This window comes from Dendropsophus ebraccatus, chromosome 7 (assembly GCF_027789765.1).
Source record: "Dendropsophus ebraccatus isolate aDenEbr1 chromosome 7, aDenEbr1.pat, whole genome shotgun sequence".
In the NCBI taxonomy this organism is placed as follows: Eukaryota; Metazoa; Chordata; class Amphibia; order Anura; family Hylidae; genus Dendropsophus; species Dendropsophus ebraccatus.
This window is the reverse complement of record NC_091460.1, coordinates 16190548-16210138: the sequence shown is the minus strand read 5'-3', so window position 1 is coordinate 16210138 and position 19591 is coordinate 16190548. Positions and strand designations below refer to the sequence as shown.

General features: G+C 44.8%; 1 pseudogene; it reads right to left on the bottom strand.

The window, feature by feature from the left end:
* Window positions 1-2887: 2887 nt before the first annotated feature.
* LOC138796664 (cytochrome b-c1 complex subunit 10 pseudogene) lies at window positions 2888-3053 on the bottom strand (annotated as a pseudogene).
* Between the last annotated feature and the right edge of the window lie 16538 nt (window positions 3054-19591).

Below are 19591 nucleotides of genomic sequence, written 5' to 3'. Positions count from 1 at the left end.
GGCTAATGTCATACTAAGCCAAGTAATTTATGGGAACTCTCTGTATACTTTGCATTCGTCCAATGCTGACCTCTTATTTGCCCAATAATGATGAAAATTAGTAGAGATGAATCCAGAGATACTTTGTTAACCCATAGGAATGGTAAAAGCCAAGTAGACTTGGATAAATTCTTGAGGAAAAGAAACAACTCTTCCATGACCAAGTGGAGAGCTTGGAAGGTGCCTGCTCTGTGTAATCATGTTCTCTGGAGTGTTTGCTGATTGATCTGTTCCCTATTCATGTACTACCAGAGCACGTCTCCAGATGGAAGATCAGTAGAACCAAAACAACCATCATAATATCTAAATAAAAGGTGGACGGTGACTACAGCCACACTGCAGCTAAGCATAGGAAAAGCGGACAAGAAGATGGAGTTTGTGGGGTGGTACCCAGAGGGAAATGTCATATACTAGTGAGAGAAGGCTAGTAATAGTGCTTCTCCTCATAACCACACACAGGATAGTCCTTCTCCTCATGTACAAATTAAGGGCCCTATTCCACGGGACGATTATCGTTCGCATAATCGTTAACAATAAACGATCTCAAACAACTACTATTGTGAACGGCCTGTAATCGTTCACCCATTTACATGGAAAGATGATCGTTACTTATGATCATACTTGCAGTCGTCTTGTCGTCGCTATTGCTTCTCAAGTACACACACAGGACAGTTCTGCTCCCAATGGACACACAGGACCGTGCTGCTTCTCATATACAAACAAAGGACACTGCTGCTCCTCATGTACAGACAAAGGACAGTGCTCCTCCTCAAGATCTCATAGGATGGCGCAGCTCCTCATTTACACACACAGGGTGATGCTACTCCTCATGTACACACACAACATTGATGCTCCTCACACATGGGAGAGTGCTGCTCCTCATGTACACACATGGGAAAGTGCTGCTCCTCATGTACACATAGAACATTGCTGCTCCTTATGTACACATAGAACATTGCTGCTCCTTATGTACACAAACAGGGCAGTGCTGCTCCTCAAGTACACACATTACGGTGCCGCTCCTCAGGTACACACAGGGCGGTGCAGATCCTCAGGTACACACAGGACGGTGCCTCTCCTCAGGTACTCACAGGACGGTGCCGCTCCTCAGGTACACACAGGACATTGCTGCACCTCATGTACACACAGGGCGGTGCAGATCCTCAGGTACACACAGGACGGTGCCGCTCCTCAGGTACACACAGGACATTGCTGCATCTCATGTACACACAGGGCGGTGCAGATCCTCAGGTACACACAGGACGGTGCCGCTCCTCAGGTACACACAGGGCGGTGCAGATCCTCAGGTTCACACAGGACGGTGCCTCTCCTCAGGTACTCACAGGACACTGCTGCACCTCATGTACACACAGGGCGGTGCAGATCCTCAGGTACACACAGGACGGTGCCGCTCCTCAGGTACACACAGGGTGGTGCAGAACCTCAGGTACACACAGGACGGTGCCTCTCCTCAGGTACTCACAGGATGGTGCCGCTCCTCAGGTACACACAGGACACTGCTGCACCTCATGTACACACAGGGCGGTGCAGATCCTCAGGTACACACAGGACGGTGCCGCTCCTCAGGTACACACAGGGCGGTCCTATTGTGACTCCTATAGCGCACTTATTTTTTCACTTACGGGGTCATATGTGGTGTAATTTTTTGCGTCATGATCTCTAGTTTTTATTAGTAAATTTTTTTTCTATATCAAACGTATTAATTGCTTTTTATAAATTTTTTTATACATAAAATGTCATTAAAAAAAAACAATCTCTGCGTTTTTTTACCGCTTTTTGTTCACACATTCACCGTGCAGGAACAATATTGTTTTTTTTAATAGATCGGACGACTACGCACGCTACGGTATATAATATGTTAATTAACTTTATTAGTTTTTATGTGTTTTATGTATGAAATGGGAAGGGGGGGTGATTTTCACTTTTATTGGGGGACGGGCTTTGGGGCATTGTGTAAAACATTTATTTATTTATTTTTTTATTTTACACTTTTATAGTCCCCTTAGGGAACTATCTTATACATACAATAGATCAGTAACACTTATCCCTGCTATGCCATAGTATTGCAGGGATCAGTGTTATCTGCGATCTTCTGATTCAGCCCGCCTGTGGCAGGCTGAATCAGAGGACCGAGCAGAAGACTGCAAGGAGGTAGGAAGAAGACCTCCGGCAGTCAGGAAAAGCGATCGGGACCCCCGCAGACACGCTGTGGGGGTCCCGATCGCTAAGTGACCGGAGATGCTCCGGTCACTTATACTTAAACGCCGCATTGGCGGCGCGATCGCAGCGTTTAAGGGGTTAATGGCGGGCGGCCGCGAGATCGCGGTCACCCGCCATTGAGTATGAGGGCCTGGCTGCAGATAGCAGCCGGTCCTCATGCACTATGGGGCGGGCTCAGCTCGTGAGCCTGCTCCGTAGCACGGGACCGCGCCAGGGCGTACATTTACGCCCTCCTGCCTTAAAGCCCAGGCAGCGGGGGCGTAAATGTACGCCCGATGTCCTTAAGGGGTTAAGTGGACGAACATCTCACAATGCTGAACCCCTGCTGGCCAAAGTCTAAGAAAAATATGATGGAGACAGCACTTCCAAGTGGAATTTAAAGTTTAATACACACCAGTACAACATTTCAGCATGGAGCCTTTTTCAAGCTTTTTCTTTTCTTTTTCTTTTTAAGTATTAAACAAAACCGTTTACTGTGACATAGTGTAAGGAAAGTATGCTAATAAATAATATGCATCAGTTTTCATTAACAAAACTAGTAGAGTGCCAAGTGTCATGACATTGAGATTTCACATATGATCAGGAAGCTGTAATATTCAGCCACAAGTCACTTTTCCTCCTTAAATTTGCAGTTGATATATGGAACATAATCCAGGAAAAGCCTCCAATCAGTGGCCCAGACCAGTCCCACCGCACATACCGAGCCCTATGTGAACAGGGTTGGAGTTCTTGGCCAGCTGTAAGTAGCGTGGTCCCAGCATTTTGGCGATCATGGCTCCAGTTCTCTCTCAATGTGAACTGGGACCCGTTTTCAAGCTTTTTCAAACCCACTGGTGCTGTAGTTTTTAGTTTAAAAATCCATTTGTTCTCTTTCTATAGGATAAACTGATCCCTTAGCTTAATTACTCTAAATATATTAAAATGTTGCACCGCACAAACTCCAACATTTACTTTCTTGGTCGGAAACCAGCATTACATGTTTCCAACATGGCACAACTGGAAAACTTTGGCCAATTGGGGCAACCTGACATAAGAGCAGAACTGTCTAAAGGGTATATAAAAGAAAGGCTCTTTATCTGTATCTACTTAGAAAGTCCCTGATAAAGGGACACAACATAGGTTTGACCTTTGGACCCTGAGATATCTTGGCATTTTCTCACTCCTGATGACACAGACAGTTGGTGGCCTGTAAATGTAGAAGTGCCAGCTAATATGGTGGAAAATACTCTCTCTGGTTCAAGGAGAACTAAAGAAGTTGAGATGGTGTGTGCCCACTTGGGGACTCCCTGGGAAGCAGATGGGACTGGCAAAATGGATTTGACCATTATAGGGATGGCTTCTTCTCCTGGCAACGGTCTTAGACACAAATCCCCAGGGACTGCATAGACTGATGGGGATCTTTCTCCCACACTTTAGGTTCTGCTACTGGAAAACAATGTTCCAGAGTTAACACACCTGGACGGATGATTGCAGAAGCCCATCATCCATGTGGCCCCCACATGAGGGTGTACGCCACCTCCTCACCGGGTACTAGATTGTGCAAGTAGTCTAGGAGGTAGTTCCTCTTCTCAGCATGCTGACTCACAAAGAATGAACGACTATGCTGGAGATCCCTCACAAAGCCGTGTCCTCTTGGAGGGTTGTCTCCACTTAAGACACTGTTCTCCTGGGTTTGGCCATTCCAGACATCCTTAAATTTCCCACTCCTGATTTTTTTCCCCCTGAACTAGTGTCTATAGCTCAGAGTTAAACTGGGGGAAGTTGGTACTGCTTCAGGAGGGGGTGTCCGGTCTCTTGGACAGTGTTCAGGGCCAAAACATGGCTTTCTTCCAAACTCCTTGTCTGGGTCAGCAACTGGGCCCATAAATGAACTTTGGCCCCTAAGGGTACTTTTATAGGGGCTCAGGCAAGCTTGGTGGCCTTACTGTAACTGATAGACTCCAGTCACTTACTTCAGCATACATGCCACATGTTGCTTTCCAGTGTGATAGTGGTAGATTGTGTGGAACTGTCTCCTTATCCCAGCTGGACTTGTTTGCCTCCTTGTAGCTGGGCAGTGGGGACAAGGGGACCGCTTGCTTGTGAGGTGTCGCACAACGGGTGTTACTTGTCTTTACACCCCTCGCAAAAGCTTGTACTTCAAAGTAGTAGTGGTGATGAAATAGTACCTAAGTTTTACCACTAGATGTCGCTAGTATGTATATTGTATGTTTAAGTATTGCACAGCTGTAGGTAACTAAAGGGTTATTATTTCTGTGATTTGTCCACCAATGAGAGCTCTCTCTCTTCTCTACATATTTCCTTTCTCCTTTCTTTTCTTGCACTCTCTTCTCAACCACTCACAGCACATATTACATATGCTGTAGGAAGTTGTCACATGGGGAGCCACACTTAGTGAGTCTTGGTCTGGTTCCTGTAGCGATAGGACGCAAGCCAGAACAGTCCTGGCTGTAGTCAAGCTGGGCCCTGGCTTATGCCAGGTTCCCTGTCAGGGACAGAAGAACCAGTCTGTAGTCAGTGTCAAGTAGTAGTCAAAGGTGTGGTAGTGAACAGACGCACATGGGAAGCAAGGACACTATCTTCTTAAAAGCAGCACTTACACACACTATGCAGTGCTAAGTACTCTCAGAGAGGACATGTCAGGGATCATCCTAGCCCAGACCGTAAAAAAGTCTAAAGGTGCAGGACAGTATCCTGAAAAAAGAGGAACTGATCCGGATAAAGCAAAGTTGCTAGAAGCCTATGCACTATGGTGTAATCAGAAAACTCTGACCACTCTGCTCATCCCAGGTAAGTATTCCACTTATTCTACTACTAAAGTTCCGGCAGAGCACAGTACTACATTGGGTTGGGACTCTCTCAACCTCCTCCTCTCTACTTCTCTAAACCTCTTCTACCTCTCAGCACGCAATCCAGCCAGCACGGCTGCACTACTCTATAAGCTCTCAGCACAGAACCTGTCACTAAAGTCTAAAGTGTATTATCAAGACAGAAGTCTGCTGTATATCACTTTATCAAGTATTTCTAAATGTAAAGAAGTTATTTAACTGGACTCAGTGGTTATTCTCTAAGCACCTACACAGCCATTGCATCTTCCTTGGGTCATCTCTACTCTCTGTGCGTGACAGTACCGATAGTCAAGATGGATCACAACTCCACTCCGGACCACCAACATAAGCTCCCAAGGGACCCCCCAAAAACCCGGCAGGTTACTGACCACAGGGGAAAGGGTATAGCCAGCCTCACTAAAAAAAAAGCAGGTGTGCCAGCATACCTGTGTGCCCAACCGCCACTGGCCATATTGAAGGGTAACTACAGGGCTAATATAGGGAAAGGATAAAGGAATAGACTGGGGTAGGGCTGCCCCTTCTAGAGGTGAGTGCCCCACTTATTCCTGAGTGAGCAGAATAGCTACACACAATGAATAAGTGATTAAACTAGATTTGCATTTCCAGGGAAATACATAGTGCTTAAAAAGAGGGCTCCTTTACCAGTGACTTCCATTTAACTTTAATCCTGGGTGCCGTCCCTTTAAGAGCGACTTGGGTCTCATCCCTTTAAGAGCGACATGGGTCCCTTTAGAAGCAACCTGGGTCGCTTTAAGAGCGACGTGGGTCCCTTCGCTCTTAAAGGGACCCGATACACTCTTAACGGAACCCAGGTCGCTCTTAAATGGACACATGTAGCTCCTAATGGGACCCATTTTGCTCTTAAAGGGACCCAGATCACTCTTAAAGGGACCAATTTCACTCTTAAAGGGACCCAGGTCGCTCTTAATGGGACCCATTTCGCTCTTAAAGGGACCTAGATCACTCTTAAATGGACTAATTTCACTCTTAAAGGGATCCAGGTTGCTCTCAAATGGACCCATGTCGCTCTTAATGGGACCCATTTCGCTCCTAAAGGGACCCAGAGCACTCTTAAAGGGACCAATTTCACTCTTAAAGGGACCCAGGTCGCTCTTAAAGGGCCCCTGTTGCACTTAAAGGGACCCAAGTGGCTCTTTAAGGGACCCAGGTGGCTCTTAAAGGGACCCAGGTGTCTCTTAAAGGGACCCATTTTGCTCTTAAAGGTACATATTTCGCTCTTAAAGAGCCCCAGGTCGCTTTTAGAGGGACCCAGGTCACTCTTAAAGGGACATATTTCGCTCTTAAAGGGACCCAGGTCGCTCTAAGAGGGACCCAGGTTGCTCTTAAAGGGCCCCAGGTTGCTCTTAAAGGGACATATTTCGCTCTTAAAGGGACCCAGGTCGCTCTTAAAGAGACCAATTTCACTTTTAAAGGGACCAATTTCACTTTTAAAGGGACCCATTTCACTCTTAAAGGGACCCAGGTCGCTCTTAAAAGGACCCATTTTGCTCTTAAAGGGACATATTTTGCTCTTAAAGGGACCCATTTTGCTCATAAAGGGACCCAGGTCGCTATAAAGGGACACAGGTCGCTCTTAAAGGGACATATTTTGCTCTTAAAGGGACCCAGGTTGCTCTTAAAGGGACATATTTTGCTCTTGAAGGGACATATTTTGCTCTTAAAAGGACTCAGGTCGCTCTTAAAAGGACCCATTTCGCTCTTAAAGGGACGAAGGTCGATCTTAAAGGGACCCAGTTCGCTCTTAAATGAACCCAGTCCGCTCTTAAAGGGAAAAAATTAGCTCTTAAAGGGACCCATTTTGCTCTTAAAGGGAAATATTTCGCTCTTAATAGGACCCAGGTCACTCTTAAAGGGACCCAGGATGCTACTAAAGGGACCCACTTCACTCTTAAAGGGACCCATTTAGCTCTTAAAGGTACCCATTTCGCTCTTAAAGGGACCCAGGTCGCTCTTAAAGGTACCCATTTCGCTCTTAAAGGGACCCATTTTGCTCTTAAAGGGACATATTTTGCTCTTAAAGGGACACAGGTCGCTCTTAAAGGGACCCATTTCGCTCTTAAAGGGACCCATTTCACTCTTAAAGGGGCCCAGATCGCTCTTAAAGGGACCCAGGTCGCTATTAAAGGAACTCAGATCGCTGTTAAAGGGACCCAGGTTGCTCTTAAAGGGACCCATTTCGCTCTTAAAGGGACCCATTTTGCTCTTAAAGGGACCCATTTCGCTCTTAAAGGGACCCAGGTCGCTCTTAAAGGGACCCATTTCGCTCTTAAAGGGACCCAGGTCGCTCTTAAAGGGACATATTTTGCTCTTGAAGGGACCCATTTTGCTCTTAAAAGGACCCAGGTTGCTCTTAAGGGGACCCAGGTCGCTCTTAAGGGGACCCAGGTCGCTCTTAAGGGGACCCATTTCGCTCTTAAAGGGACCCAGATCCCACTTAAAGGGACCCAGTTCACTCTTAAAGGGACCCAGTTCGCTCTTAAAGGGACCCAGATCGCTCTTAAAAGGACCCAGTTTGCTCTTAAAGGGACCCAGATCGCTCTTAAAGGCACCTATTTGGCTCTTAAAGGGACCCAGGTCACTCTTAAAGGGACCCATTTTGCTCTTAAAGGGACATATTTCACTCTTAAAGGGACCCAGTTCGCTCTTAAAGGGACCCAGTTCGCTCTTAAAGGGACCTAGGTCGCTCTAAAAGGGACCAATTTCACTCGTAAAGGGACCAATTTCACGCTTAAAGGGACCCATTTTGCTCTTAAAGGGACCCAGATCGCTCTTAAAGGGACCCAGGTCGCTATTAAAGGAACCCAGATCGCTCTTAAAGAGACCCAGGTCGCTCTTAAAGGGAACAGGTTGCTCTTAAAGGGACCCATTTTGCTCTTAAAGGGACCCAGGTCGCTCTTAAAAGGACCCAGGTCGCTCTTAACCCCTTAAGGACCGGGCCTGAAATGGCCTTAAGGACCGGAGCAAATTTTATGAATATGACCTGTGTCACTTTATTCATTAATAACTTCGGGATGCTTTTACCTATCCAGCTGATTCTGAGAATGTTTTCTTGTGACATATTGTTCTTTACATTTCTAGTAAAATGGAGACGATACTTATAACGCATCTTTATGAAAAAACCCAAAATAGCATGAAAAATTGTGAAAAAATGCATTTTTCCAACTTTAAAACTTTTCTGCTTATACAGAAAATGGTTAATTATATATTAAATAGCATTAGCAACATGTCTACTTTATGTTGGCGGCATTTATTAAACTTTCTTTCATTTTTTTTAGACAATAGAAAGCGTAAAACATTAGCAGCAAATTTCCAAATTTTCTGGAAAATTTCAAAATCAGATATTTTTATGGACCTGTTCAGGTGGGTTAAAGTGTATTTGAGGGGACTGTGTGTCAGAAAGCCCCACAAAGCACCCCATTTCAGAAACTGCACCCCCCACACTCTGCAAAAGCACATCCAGAAAGTTTTTTTAACCCTTTAGGGGAGTCTCAGAAATAAAAGCTAAGTGTGTAAGAAATTTGAAAATTTTAATTTTCTGTGCTGAGATTTTATTGTAATCCAATATTTTTTATAAGTATAAACCTATTACCAGAGAAATGCACCCCAATAATTATTGCCCCGTTTCTGCAGTTTATAGAAATACCCCATATGTGGCCCTATTGCGCTATTTGACGCAACCACAAGCCTCAGATATAAAGAAGCGCCTAGTAAATTTCAATGGCTCCGATATATTTGGTCATTTCTGACTGTACCACTTCAGGTTGGCAGAGGCTCTGGGGTGCCAAAACCTAAAAAACACCCCTAAAGGGATGCCATTTAGAAAACTACACCCCTCAAGGAATGTAACAAGGGGTGCGGTGAGCATCTGGACCCCACAGGTGCTTCACTTATTTTCCGAGCAATGTGGCGTGGACCCATTTCGCTCTTAATAGGACCCAGGTCACTCTTAAAGGGACCCAGGACGCTGCTAAAGGGACCCACTTCACTCTTAAAGGGACCCATTTAGCTCTTAAAGGTACCCATTTCGCTCTTAAAGGGACCCAGGTCGCTCTTAAAGGTACCCATTTTGCTCTTAAAGGGACCCATTTTGCTCTTAAAGGGACATATTTTGCTCTTAAAGGGACACAGGTCGCTCTTAAAGGGACCCATTTCGCTCTTAAAGGGACCCATTTCACTCTTAAAGGGGACCAGATAGCTCTTAAAGGGACCCAGGTCGCTATTAAAGGAACTCAGATCGCTGTTAAAGGAACCCAGATCGCTGTTAAAGGGACCCAGGTTGCTCTTAAAGGGACCCATTTCGCTCTTAAAGGGACCCATTTTGCTCTTAAAGGGACCCATTTCGCTCTTAAAGGGACCCAGGTCGCTCTTAAAGGGACCCATTTCGCTCTTAAAGGGACCCAAGTCGCTCTTAAAGGGACATATTTCGCTCTTTAAGGGACCCATTTTGCTCTTAAAAGGACCCAGGTCGCTCTTAAAGGGACCCAGGTCACTCTTAAGGGGACCCAGGTCGCTCTTAAGGGGACCCATTTCGCTCTTAAAGGGACCCAGATCCCACTTAACCTCTTAAGGACATATGACGTACCGGTACGTCATATGTCCGCACTAGCACTTCAAAGCGGGGCCGCGCGGCGGCCCCGCTTTGAAGTGCCGCGATCCCGGGTGCCGCGAGTAGCCCGGGACCGCTGCTATTAGCGGGCACGGTCTGATCGCCGTGCCCGCTAATTAGCTAATCGGAGGCAGCTGTCAAAGTTGACAGCTGCCTCCGATTACCGGAGGCAACGTTTCCCTGGGGTCTAGTGGGGGAGATCGCTTGTCCCGGAGGAGCGATCTCCGTTACTGATGCCGGCCGGGGACGCGTCCAAGATGGCGCCGTCCTCGGCTCGGCACTCGTTCGTTTTCGGCTGCAGCAGCCGAAAGCAAACGAGTGCCGATCTCATGGATCTCTGCAGCATATCTATGCTGCAGAGATCTCAATGAGAGATCCAAGTGTATATACTAGAAGTCCCCCAGGGGGGCTTCTAGTATATGTGTAAAAAAAAAAAATAAAGTGTTGTTAATAGTAAAAATCCCCCTCCCCTAATAAAAGTCTGAATCACCCCCCTTTTCCCAGGTTTTAAATAAAAGTAAACAAATAAATAAATAAATAAACATGTTTGCTATCGCCGCGTGCGTAATCGCCCGAACTATTAATTAATCACATTCCTGATCTCGTACGGTAAACGGCGTCAGCGCAAAAAAAATCCCAAAGTGCAAAATTGCGCATTTTTGGTCGCATCAAATCCAGAAAAAATGTAATAAAAAGCGATCAAAAAGACGTATATGGGCAATCAAGGTACCGATAGAAAGTACACATCATGGCGCAAAAAATGACACCTCGCACAGCCCCATAGACCAAAGGATAAAAGCGCTATAAGCCTGGGAATGGAGCGATTTTAAGGAACGTATATTGGTTAACAACGGTTTGAATTTTTTACAGGCCATCAGATACAATATAAGTTATACATGTTATATATCGTTTTAATCGTAACGACTTGAGGAACATGCATAACAAGTCAGTTTTACCCCAGGGCGAATGGCGTAAAAACACATTTCCCCCAAATAAAAGAAATGCGTTTTTTTTTTCAATTTCACCACACTTTGAATTTTTTTCTGGTTTCGCAGTGTACTTTATGCAAAAATTCAGCCTGTAATTGCAAAGTACAATTAGTGACGCAAAAAATAAGGGCTCATGTGGGTTTCTAGGTGGAAAAATGCAAGTGCTATGACCTTTTAAACACAAGGAGGAAAAACCGAAAACGTAAAAACGAAAATGGGCCATGTCCTTAAAGGGTTAAAGGGACCCAGTTCGCTCTAAAAGGGACCCAGTTCGCTCTTAAAGGGACCCAGTTCGCTCTTAAAAGGACCCAGTTTGCTCTTAAAGGGACCCAGATCGCTCTTAAAGGCACCTATTTGGCTCTTAAAGGGACCCAGGTAACTCTTAAAGGGACCCATTTTGCTCTTAAAGGGACATATTTCACTCTTAAAGGGACCCAGTTCGCTCTTAAAGGGACCCAGTTCGCTCTTAAAGGGAACCAGGTCGCTCTAAAAGGGACCAATTTCACTCGTAAAGGGACCAATTACACGCTTAAAGGGGCCCATTTTGCTCTTAAAGGGACCCAGGTCGTCTTAAAAGGATCCATTTTGCTCTTAAAGGGACCCAGATCGCCCTTAAAGGGACCCAGGTCGCTATTAAAGGAACCCAGATCGCTCTTAAAGAGACCCAGGTCGCTCTTAAAGGGAACAGGTTGCTCTTAAAGGGACCCATTTTGCTCTTAAAGGGACCCAGGTCGCTCTTAAAAGGACCCAGGTCGCTCTTAACCCCTTAAGGACCGGGCCTGAAATGGCCTTAAGGACCGGAGCAAATTTTATGAATATGACCTGTGTCACTTTATTCATTAATAACTTCGGGATGCTTTTACCTATCCAGCTGATTCTGAGAATGTTTTCTTGTGACATATTGTACTTTACATTTCTAGTAAATTGGAGTCGATACTTATAATGAATCTTTATGAAAAAACCCAAAATAGCGTGAAAAATTGTGAAAATATGCATTTTTCCAACTTTAAAACTTTTCTGCTTATACAGAAAATGGTTAATTATATATTAAATAGCATTAGCAACATGTCTACTTTATGTTGGCGGCATTTATTAAACTTTCTTTCATTTTTTTTTAGACAATAGAAAGCGTAAAACATTAGCAGCAAATTTCCAAATTTTCTGGAAAATTTCAAAATCAGATATTTTTATGGACCTGTTCAGGTTTAAAGTGTATTTGAGGGGACTGTGTGTCAGAAAGCCCCACAAAGCACCCCATTTCAGAAACTGCACCCCCCAAACTCTGCAAAAGCACATCCAGAAAGTTTTTTTAACCCTTTAGGGGAGTCACAGAAATAAAAGCTAAGTGTGTAAGAAATTTGAAAATTTTAATTTTCTGTGCTGAGATTTTATTGTAATCCAATATTTTTTATAAGTATAAACCTATTACCAGAGAAATGCACCCCAATAATTATTGCCCCGTTTCTGCAGTTTATAGAAATACCCCATATGTGGCCCTATTGCGCTATTTGACGCAACCACAAGCCTCAGATATAAAGAAGTGCCTAGTGAATTTCAATGGCTCCGTTATATTTGGTCATTTCTGACTGTACCACTTCAGGTTGGCAGAGGCTCTGCGGTGCCAAAACCTAAAAAACACCCCTAAAGGGACACCATTTAGAAAACTACACCCCTGAAGGAATGTAACAAGGGGTGCGGTGGGCATCTGGACCCCACAGGTGCTTCACTTATTTTCCGAGCAATGTGGCGGGAAAAAAGACAAAAGTATTTTTTACACTAAAACGTTGTAGCCTTCAATTTTTCATTTTCACAAAGGGATAAAAGAAAAACAAAACAAAACATGTAGCGCAGTTTCTCCCGAGTTTAGAAATACCTCACATGTGGACATAAAGTGCCAAGCGGGCGCAGAACGAGCTTCCAAAGGGAAGGAGCGCCAATTGGCTTTTGAAAGAGGGATTTCACTGGAATGGATTTCAAGGGCCACATCGTATTTACAGATCCCTCGTGCTGCCAAAACACTGGAAACCCCCCACAAGTGACCCCATTCTGGAAACTACACCCTTTAAGGAATCTAACAAGCGGTGCAGTGAGCATATGGACCCCACTGGTGACGGGCAAAAATGTGGAACAATGTGATGTGAAAGGGAAAATTTTCATTTTTTCACTTTCACGGCACAAATGTGCCCGTCTTCAAGGGGTCCATATCCTCATTGCACCCCTTGTTAGATTCCTTGAGGGGTGTAGTTTCCAGAATGGGGTCACTTGTGGGGGGTTTCCACTGTCTTGGCAGCACGAGGGCTCTGTAAATGCGACATGGCGTTCATCATCCATTCTAGCCAAATCCAACCTCCAAAATCCAAATGGCGCTCCTTCCCTTTGGAGGCTTGCCCTGCGCCCACATGGCGCTTTATGTCCACATGCAGGGTATTTACGGACTCGGGGGAAATTGCTCTACACATTTTTTTTTTCTCATTTAACCCCTTGTGAAAATGATTAATTCAAGGCTAGACCAACATTATAGTGTAAAAAATGTAATATTTCATGTTCTTGCCACATTGTTCCACATTTGTGTCCGTCACCAGTGGGGTCCATATGCTCACTCCACCCTTTTTTACATTCCTTGAGGGGTGTAGTTTTCATAATGGGGTCACTTGTGGGGGGTTTCATCTGGGGTGGCAACACAGGGGCCTTTTAAATGCAACATGGCCCCTCGAAATCCATTCCAGCCAAATCCAGCCTCAAAAAACCAAATGGCGCTCCTTCCCTTTGGAGGCTTACCCTGCACCCGCATGGCGCTTTATGTCCACATGAGGGGTATTTCTGTACTCAGGGGAAATTGCTCTACACATTTTGTGTTTTTTTTATCTTTTAGCCCCTTGTGAAAATGAAAAAATCATGACAAGATCAATGATTTAGAGTAAAAATAAATAAAAAAAATTGCACTAAATGTTGGTCTAGCCTTGATTTTTTTTCCATTTCCACAAGAGGTTAAAAAAGAAAAAAAAAGAAAAATGTGTAGGGTAATTTCCCCTTAGTATGAAAATACCCCACATGTGGACATAATGTGCCATATGGGCACAGGGCAAGCCACCAAAGGGACAGAGCACCATTTAGAGGCTGGAATGGAGGATGGAGGCCATGTCGCAATTTCAAAGCTCCTGTGCTGCCAGGACAGTAGAAACCCCCCACAAGTGACCCCATTCTGGAAATTACACCCCATAAGGATTCTAACGAGGGGTGCAGTGAGCATATGGACCCCACTGGTGACAGGCACATGTGTAGCACATGTGCCGGGAAAATAAAAAATACAATTTTTTTTTAATTTTCACGTCCCAAATGTGGCCGTCACCAGGGGGCCATATACTGCTGCCCCCCTTGTTAGATTCCTTATGGGGTGTAGTTTCCAGAATGGGGTCACTTGTGGGGGGTTTCTACTGCCCTGGCAGCACAGAGGGTTTATAATTGCATCATGGCATCCTCTAATGGGAATGGCGGCCATACCTATTTAGTTGGAGAAAAGGGACAATTCTAATTTATTTGGGGGAATTAGGCCAATTATTAGTTTATAAGGTTGAAAATGACAGGTGTCCATCAAATTCAACCTGTGTTGATCCAGAGGAAGGCAAAAAACCCTCGTAAGGCAGACAACAGTAGCCTCATCACAGGGAAAATATTCCTTCCCGACTCCATAATGGCGATCAGAATAATCCCCGGATCAACGTGACCCCTGAAATAGGAATAAGGGACAGAATTTAGATAATGTAGAACTCCAATGACGTGTGATATGCCTTGAAGCAATCCAGTATGCAGAGGTGATCAGGACAGGCGTCACACTGGAAAATGGCGTCCTTCCTGATCCCCATGTTACGCCACACTCTGCACTTCTTCTGGGGTCTCCCTTTCTCCAGTGTGGGGGACGTCACCTGGAAAATGTTGCCCTGGTGCGATACGGGGTTCCTCACATCCAGAAGCGCTGGGTCCGCTCCATGGCTACTAAATATTAGGGCTCTATTACTGCTTCTGATATTTTCGGATCGTGCTGCAAGCTACAGTAGCTCAGGCAGCGAGGGACCGGAAGAGGGGGTGCTGGTATAAAAGTTATCCCCGTACAGGTGGTAACCTTTATCCAGCAGTGGGAAGATCAGTTCCCAAACGATCTTCTCACTAATTCCGAGGATGGGGGGGGGGGCATTGTGGGGGCTGGATTTGGGTGTCCCTTCCTTCATACACTCTAAGGGTACGTGCACACTGCGGAATGGCGAAGGATAACCCTTTGTGCATTCCGCAGCTGGCACCCACCGGCGGACTGATGCGGGCGCACGTCTCTGTCCGTGTCATAGACTCCATTCTATGCATGGGCGGATTCCGCTCTCCGTCCAACGTATTCATTCTTTGGACGGACGATGGAATCCGCCCGTGCATAACATGGAGTCTATGACACGGGTGGAGACACGCGCCTGCATCAGTCCGCCGGTGGGTGCCAGCTGCGGAATGCACAAAGGGTTATCCTTCGCCATTCCGCAGTGTGCACGTACCCTAAATCTGTAAGTGTACCCTGAAATACTCTCACAGAGTTCGTAGAATTTCACGCCATACCGTCATCTCTTATTGGGATGGTACTGGCGGAAAAGACGTGTCTAGGAGTCAGCGTACGCTACGCTACCCCCAGACACGTCACTGGAGGATGAGGATGAATGGAGGAATGAAGGATCCCCCCATTCATCCTCACTGGCTGTTTCGGTGTCGGAGGCAATAATAACGTATGTGTCCGATATCGAAAACACGCTGGGGGCCACTTTTATATAGGGATTGGTATATGGGGTATGTAGTGGTGTAGTGTCAAACTTTATTCAATGTAGTGTAGTGTGGTGTAATGTAGTGTTTTTTATGTGTTTTTTTACAGTAAGTATAAAAAAAAAACCTACGCCAAAAATGGTGTTGCTGATAAATGCCGCACTTATGTGCGGCACTTATCAGCAGACCGTGGCGGTAGGATATAGAAAAAAAACACCCTACGCCAAAAAGGAGGAGTTGATCAACACTCAGCGGCGATAGGGTGCGGAAAATAGAAAAAAAAAATTGGAAAAAAAAAACCTTTATTAACCATACTGAACATCCCTATAGCTGCTGATAAGTGTATTACACTTACAGAGAGCAAGATCCGAAAAAAGACGACGCTGGAGCCAAAAAAAGCCGAAAAAAGCCGAACGGGACGTCACGGAAGGAGCCGAAGACCCGACCAGAAGACGAGGACGCCGCGAACCCGGAAGACGCCGATCAGGACCCCGGGACTGGTGAGTAATGTACAAATACCTGCTATGGACCCCTCAGCTACCTAGCTGAGGGGTCCGGAGCAGGTATTTATAACCTTTGGGGACTTTGATCGCCGTTCACGGCGATCGGGCCGGTGGCACCGTGATCACCATTACTTTTTACATTAATGGCGGTCGGTGCCGTCCTCGGACAGCACCGACCGCCATTTTTTCCGGGTCTTCAGGTCACCGATGGCCCGGAGAGGTTCCTATCGCCGCTATTGGCTGATCTGAACTGATAAGCCAATAGCGGCGATCGTCGGCATGGGGGGGTTAACAACCCCCCATGCCGACAGGGAGAGATGGCCTGCAGTGTATTTCTGCAGGCCATCTCTCCCGATCGCATGCGGTACCGGTACGTCATGGGTCCTTAAGAGGTTAAAGGAACCCAGGTCACTCTAGCGACATGGGTCTCTTTAAGAGCGACATGGGTCCCATACCTTCTGGAGCGACTTGGGTCCCTTTAAGAGCAACATGTGTCCTGTCCGTTTAAGAGCAACTTGGGTCCCGTCCCTTTAAGAGCGACTTGGATTACTTTAAGAGCTACATGGGACCCTTTAAGAGCGACTTGGGTCCCATCCCTTTGAGAGCGACTTGGGTACCGCCCCTTTACCTTCCATAAATTACATCTTCTATTGGCCAATAGTGGACATGTGACTGTGGATGGTGTGATACATTGCCTGACGAGACCTTAGAGTTCCTATTGGCTGCTATATTTCAGCTTTTTGCATATGTGCTGTGATTGGCTGTCAGCGGTTAGACTGCGGCCATTATTTGCAATGGGCCATTATTTTCTATGGGAAATAAGGGGTCTTTAAACAATAATTTCTTAAAAACGACAAATCCGATCGAAATGAAAAATAGATAGCATACCTCACACCGCCGAGGGCTTTGAAACGCAGTTTGAACGGAGTCTGTGCGCAAAGCGGTTTGGGCTGTATTACGCACAGAAAAATGGCTGGAAAAAGAAGAAGAAACGGAAGAAGAAGGAGAAGAATACGGATTACAATATAGTGCTTTTCAAGCACTATAATAAGGATATATTAGCCAGAACTCCTCATGCAAATATCACTACAAGATTAGCTGAGATTTAACCATCTCCTTCATTGCTCTGGAGATTCTGCAGGCCATGGCAGCACATTTAGGCCACAATTTCAATGTTGAGTAGTGTAGTTGGGTGCCCTAGTAGGTCAGCAGGTTCCGCAGATGATAGGCAGCTACGACCATTAGATAGGTCTCATCTAACTACTTCATCAGTGTCTTAACTCCAACTTTAAGTCCAGTTAACTTTAAGTTAACGTTCTGGTGTCCTGGAAATACAACCTGAGAAGCCTCTTTGGAAATCAGGGATCTAGGCAATAGCTCAGTCCCCCCATCACTTGTCCTCTTTTGAATTTAAATTTGATCAAAGAAAACATGTACTATGAACTTGGGTTTCTCCATATTCAGTCTCCAAATATATTTATATGTTATTTGGCTTCCTATGATAATCTTTGTACAGGACTGTGGTTTATGTTGATATTACCTTGGAAAAGTACCTAGAAAAGAATAATCTGTACAACTCAAGGATATCTAAACATAATATTTCTGTTTCTTTAACTTGTTCTACAATTATATACAGTAAATGAGTTCCGTCATTAGGGATCAGACCAGAATAATGTGTGATGAGATCAGACAGTGTAACATATGTCCCATCATCCTGTATAAGAAGAGGAGAGATGAGAGCAGTCACCATAATGTCACTGATCCTATGAGCTGATGGCTTCTCTGTGTCACTGCTCTTCTTAGAATAGTTTATACTTCTTCTTTATTATTCTATTCCTGAGGGAAGGAGATGTTTGGGTTTCTTCTACTGTGGGTTCTTCCAGTTTTTTTTTCAACACATTTATTCTGTGATCTGAAGATAAGAGAAGTTGAAGATGATTTAGAGAAATGTTACCAGGATGGAGACCTCATCATTGGGGGGCTGCTAACAATCAAACACTTTGCATTGCCAATGGAAACAATTTATGATATAGGTAACAAAAGTGTTACCTGTGTGGAGTAAGTGATAAAATTCTTATACTTATTATTTATTTCCACTGAGTTATGATTATGATTGCTTTTTTTAGTTTTACTGAATTATGTAAGAATGTGTTTTTACAAGAAAATTGTACTTTGTAATGACACCCTTCATATCATCTTATCAATCTGTCAATCAAATACATATAATTGGTATCTCTTAATTTCTTACTACTTTAAAAAAGATATTTTGAGATATTTGAATTTTTATGGGCTGCATTATGACCAAAAAGCCATCAGGTATTATTTCTTTAAAAATCTTTAAATAGTTTGGGATCAATAAGGTCATGTTTTATTAGATTATATATTTCTATATGTGAGGATATCGAATATGTTAGTTTTTTAGGTTTAGAAAAAAAATGCCAGTGCTTGTTACATTTAAAAAAAAAAACTGCTAAGGACACAAAAAAAAAGTAGACAATTAAAGGGGTTTTCCAGTTTAAGGCTATGTTCACACTATGTAAAAGTACGGCCAATGTTGCCATTGGCAACAACAGCCGTACTTTCTGCGCAGTGGAACATTGCCTATTTCTCTATGGGATCCAGGCAGGAGCATATACACATTGTATACACTCCGGACGGGATCCCGTGCGGCGCCGCAAACAACTGCCCTGTCAGTTCACATAATGAAGCGAGCGGCTCCGGCCGCTTGCTTCATTGTGAGCTATGGGGAGTTCGGATGCGGGCGCGCGCTGATGCGCCAACATCAGAACACTGCGGCCCGAAAGATCATCTGGCCGGTACTGCAGTACCGGCCGGGATGATCTTTAAAGAGACTGCCCGGGTCACGGAACGGCCAGACTCTTACAGTGTGTGAACATAGCCTAAAACTTTTTTCTCCCTTTCTGTCCTTTCCCTAAAGTTTAAAATACCACCCATGTTGCTTATAAACCTGGCAACATTGTACGCTACTGGTAGACAAAAGGGGCCACATTTCTCTAAAGAGGGAAATTTTAAAACTCTCCCTAATTCCTCCCTGTAGCAGAAAGGACTACAGGTCCTGCAAAAATCAAACCCTCTTTGAGCTCTGTAGATGGAAAAATAAAAGTCACTCATGACCCGGAGTTAAATTTTTACTGTTATTCGGGGTTATTACTGTTTTTCAGGGTTGGCAGTTGCTGACCGGCACAGTGTTGTTTAGCTCATGTGTATCAGAGACCTGCACGTGGTACATGAGGCAATATGGTTTAATCAAAATTTATACTAACTTCTGATGTTGGGTTTTAATGTAGCTGATAGGCTTTCGTATCAACCATGGATGCGATGTGCAGCGATTTCTGTCTTCCAGGCTTGTGCATATTCTAAGTAGTTTAGAATGGTTTTAGAACAAGCCATATGACGTTAACTGGCAGATGACTAACAGATTTAACTTCACCCAGAAGAGCTGTGGACAACGGTAGATCATTTGTGTACAGTGACTCATTGTAAGTTCAGTGATACACCCAGTGTTGGACTGGGGTACCTGGGGCCTAC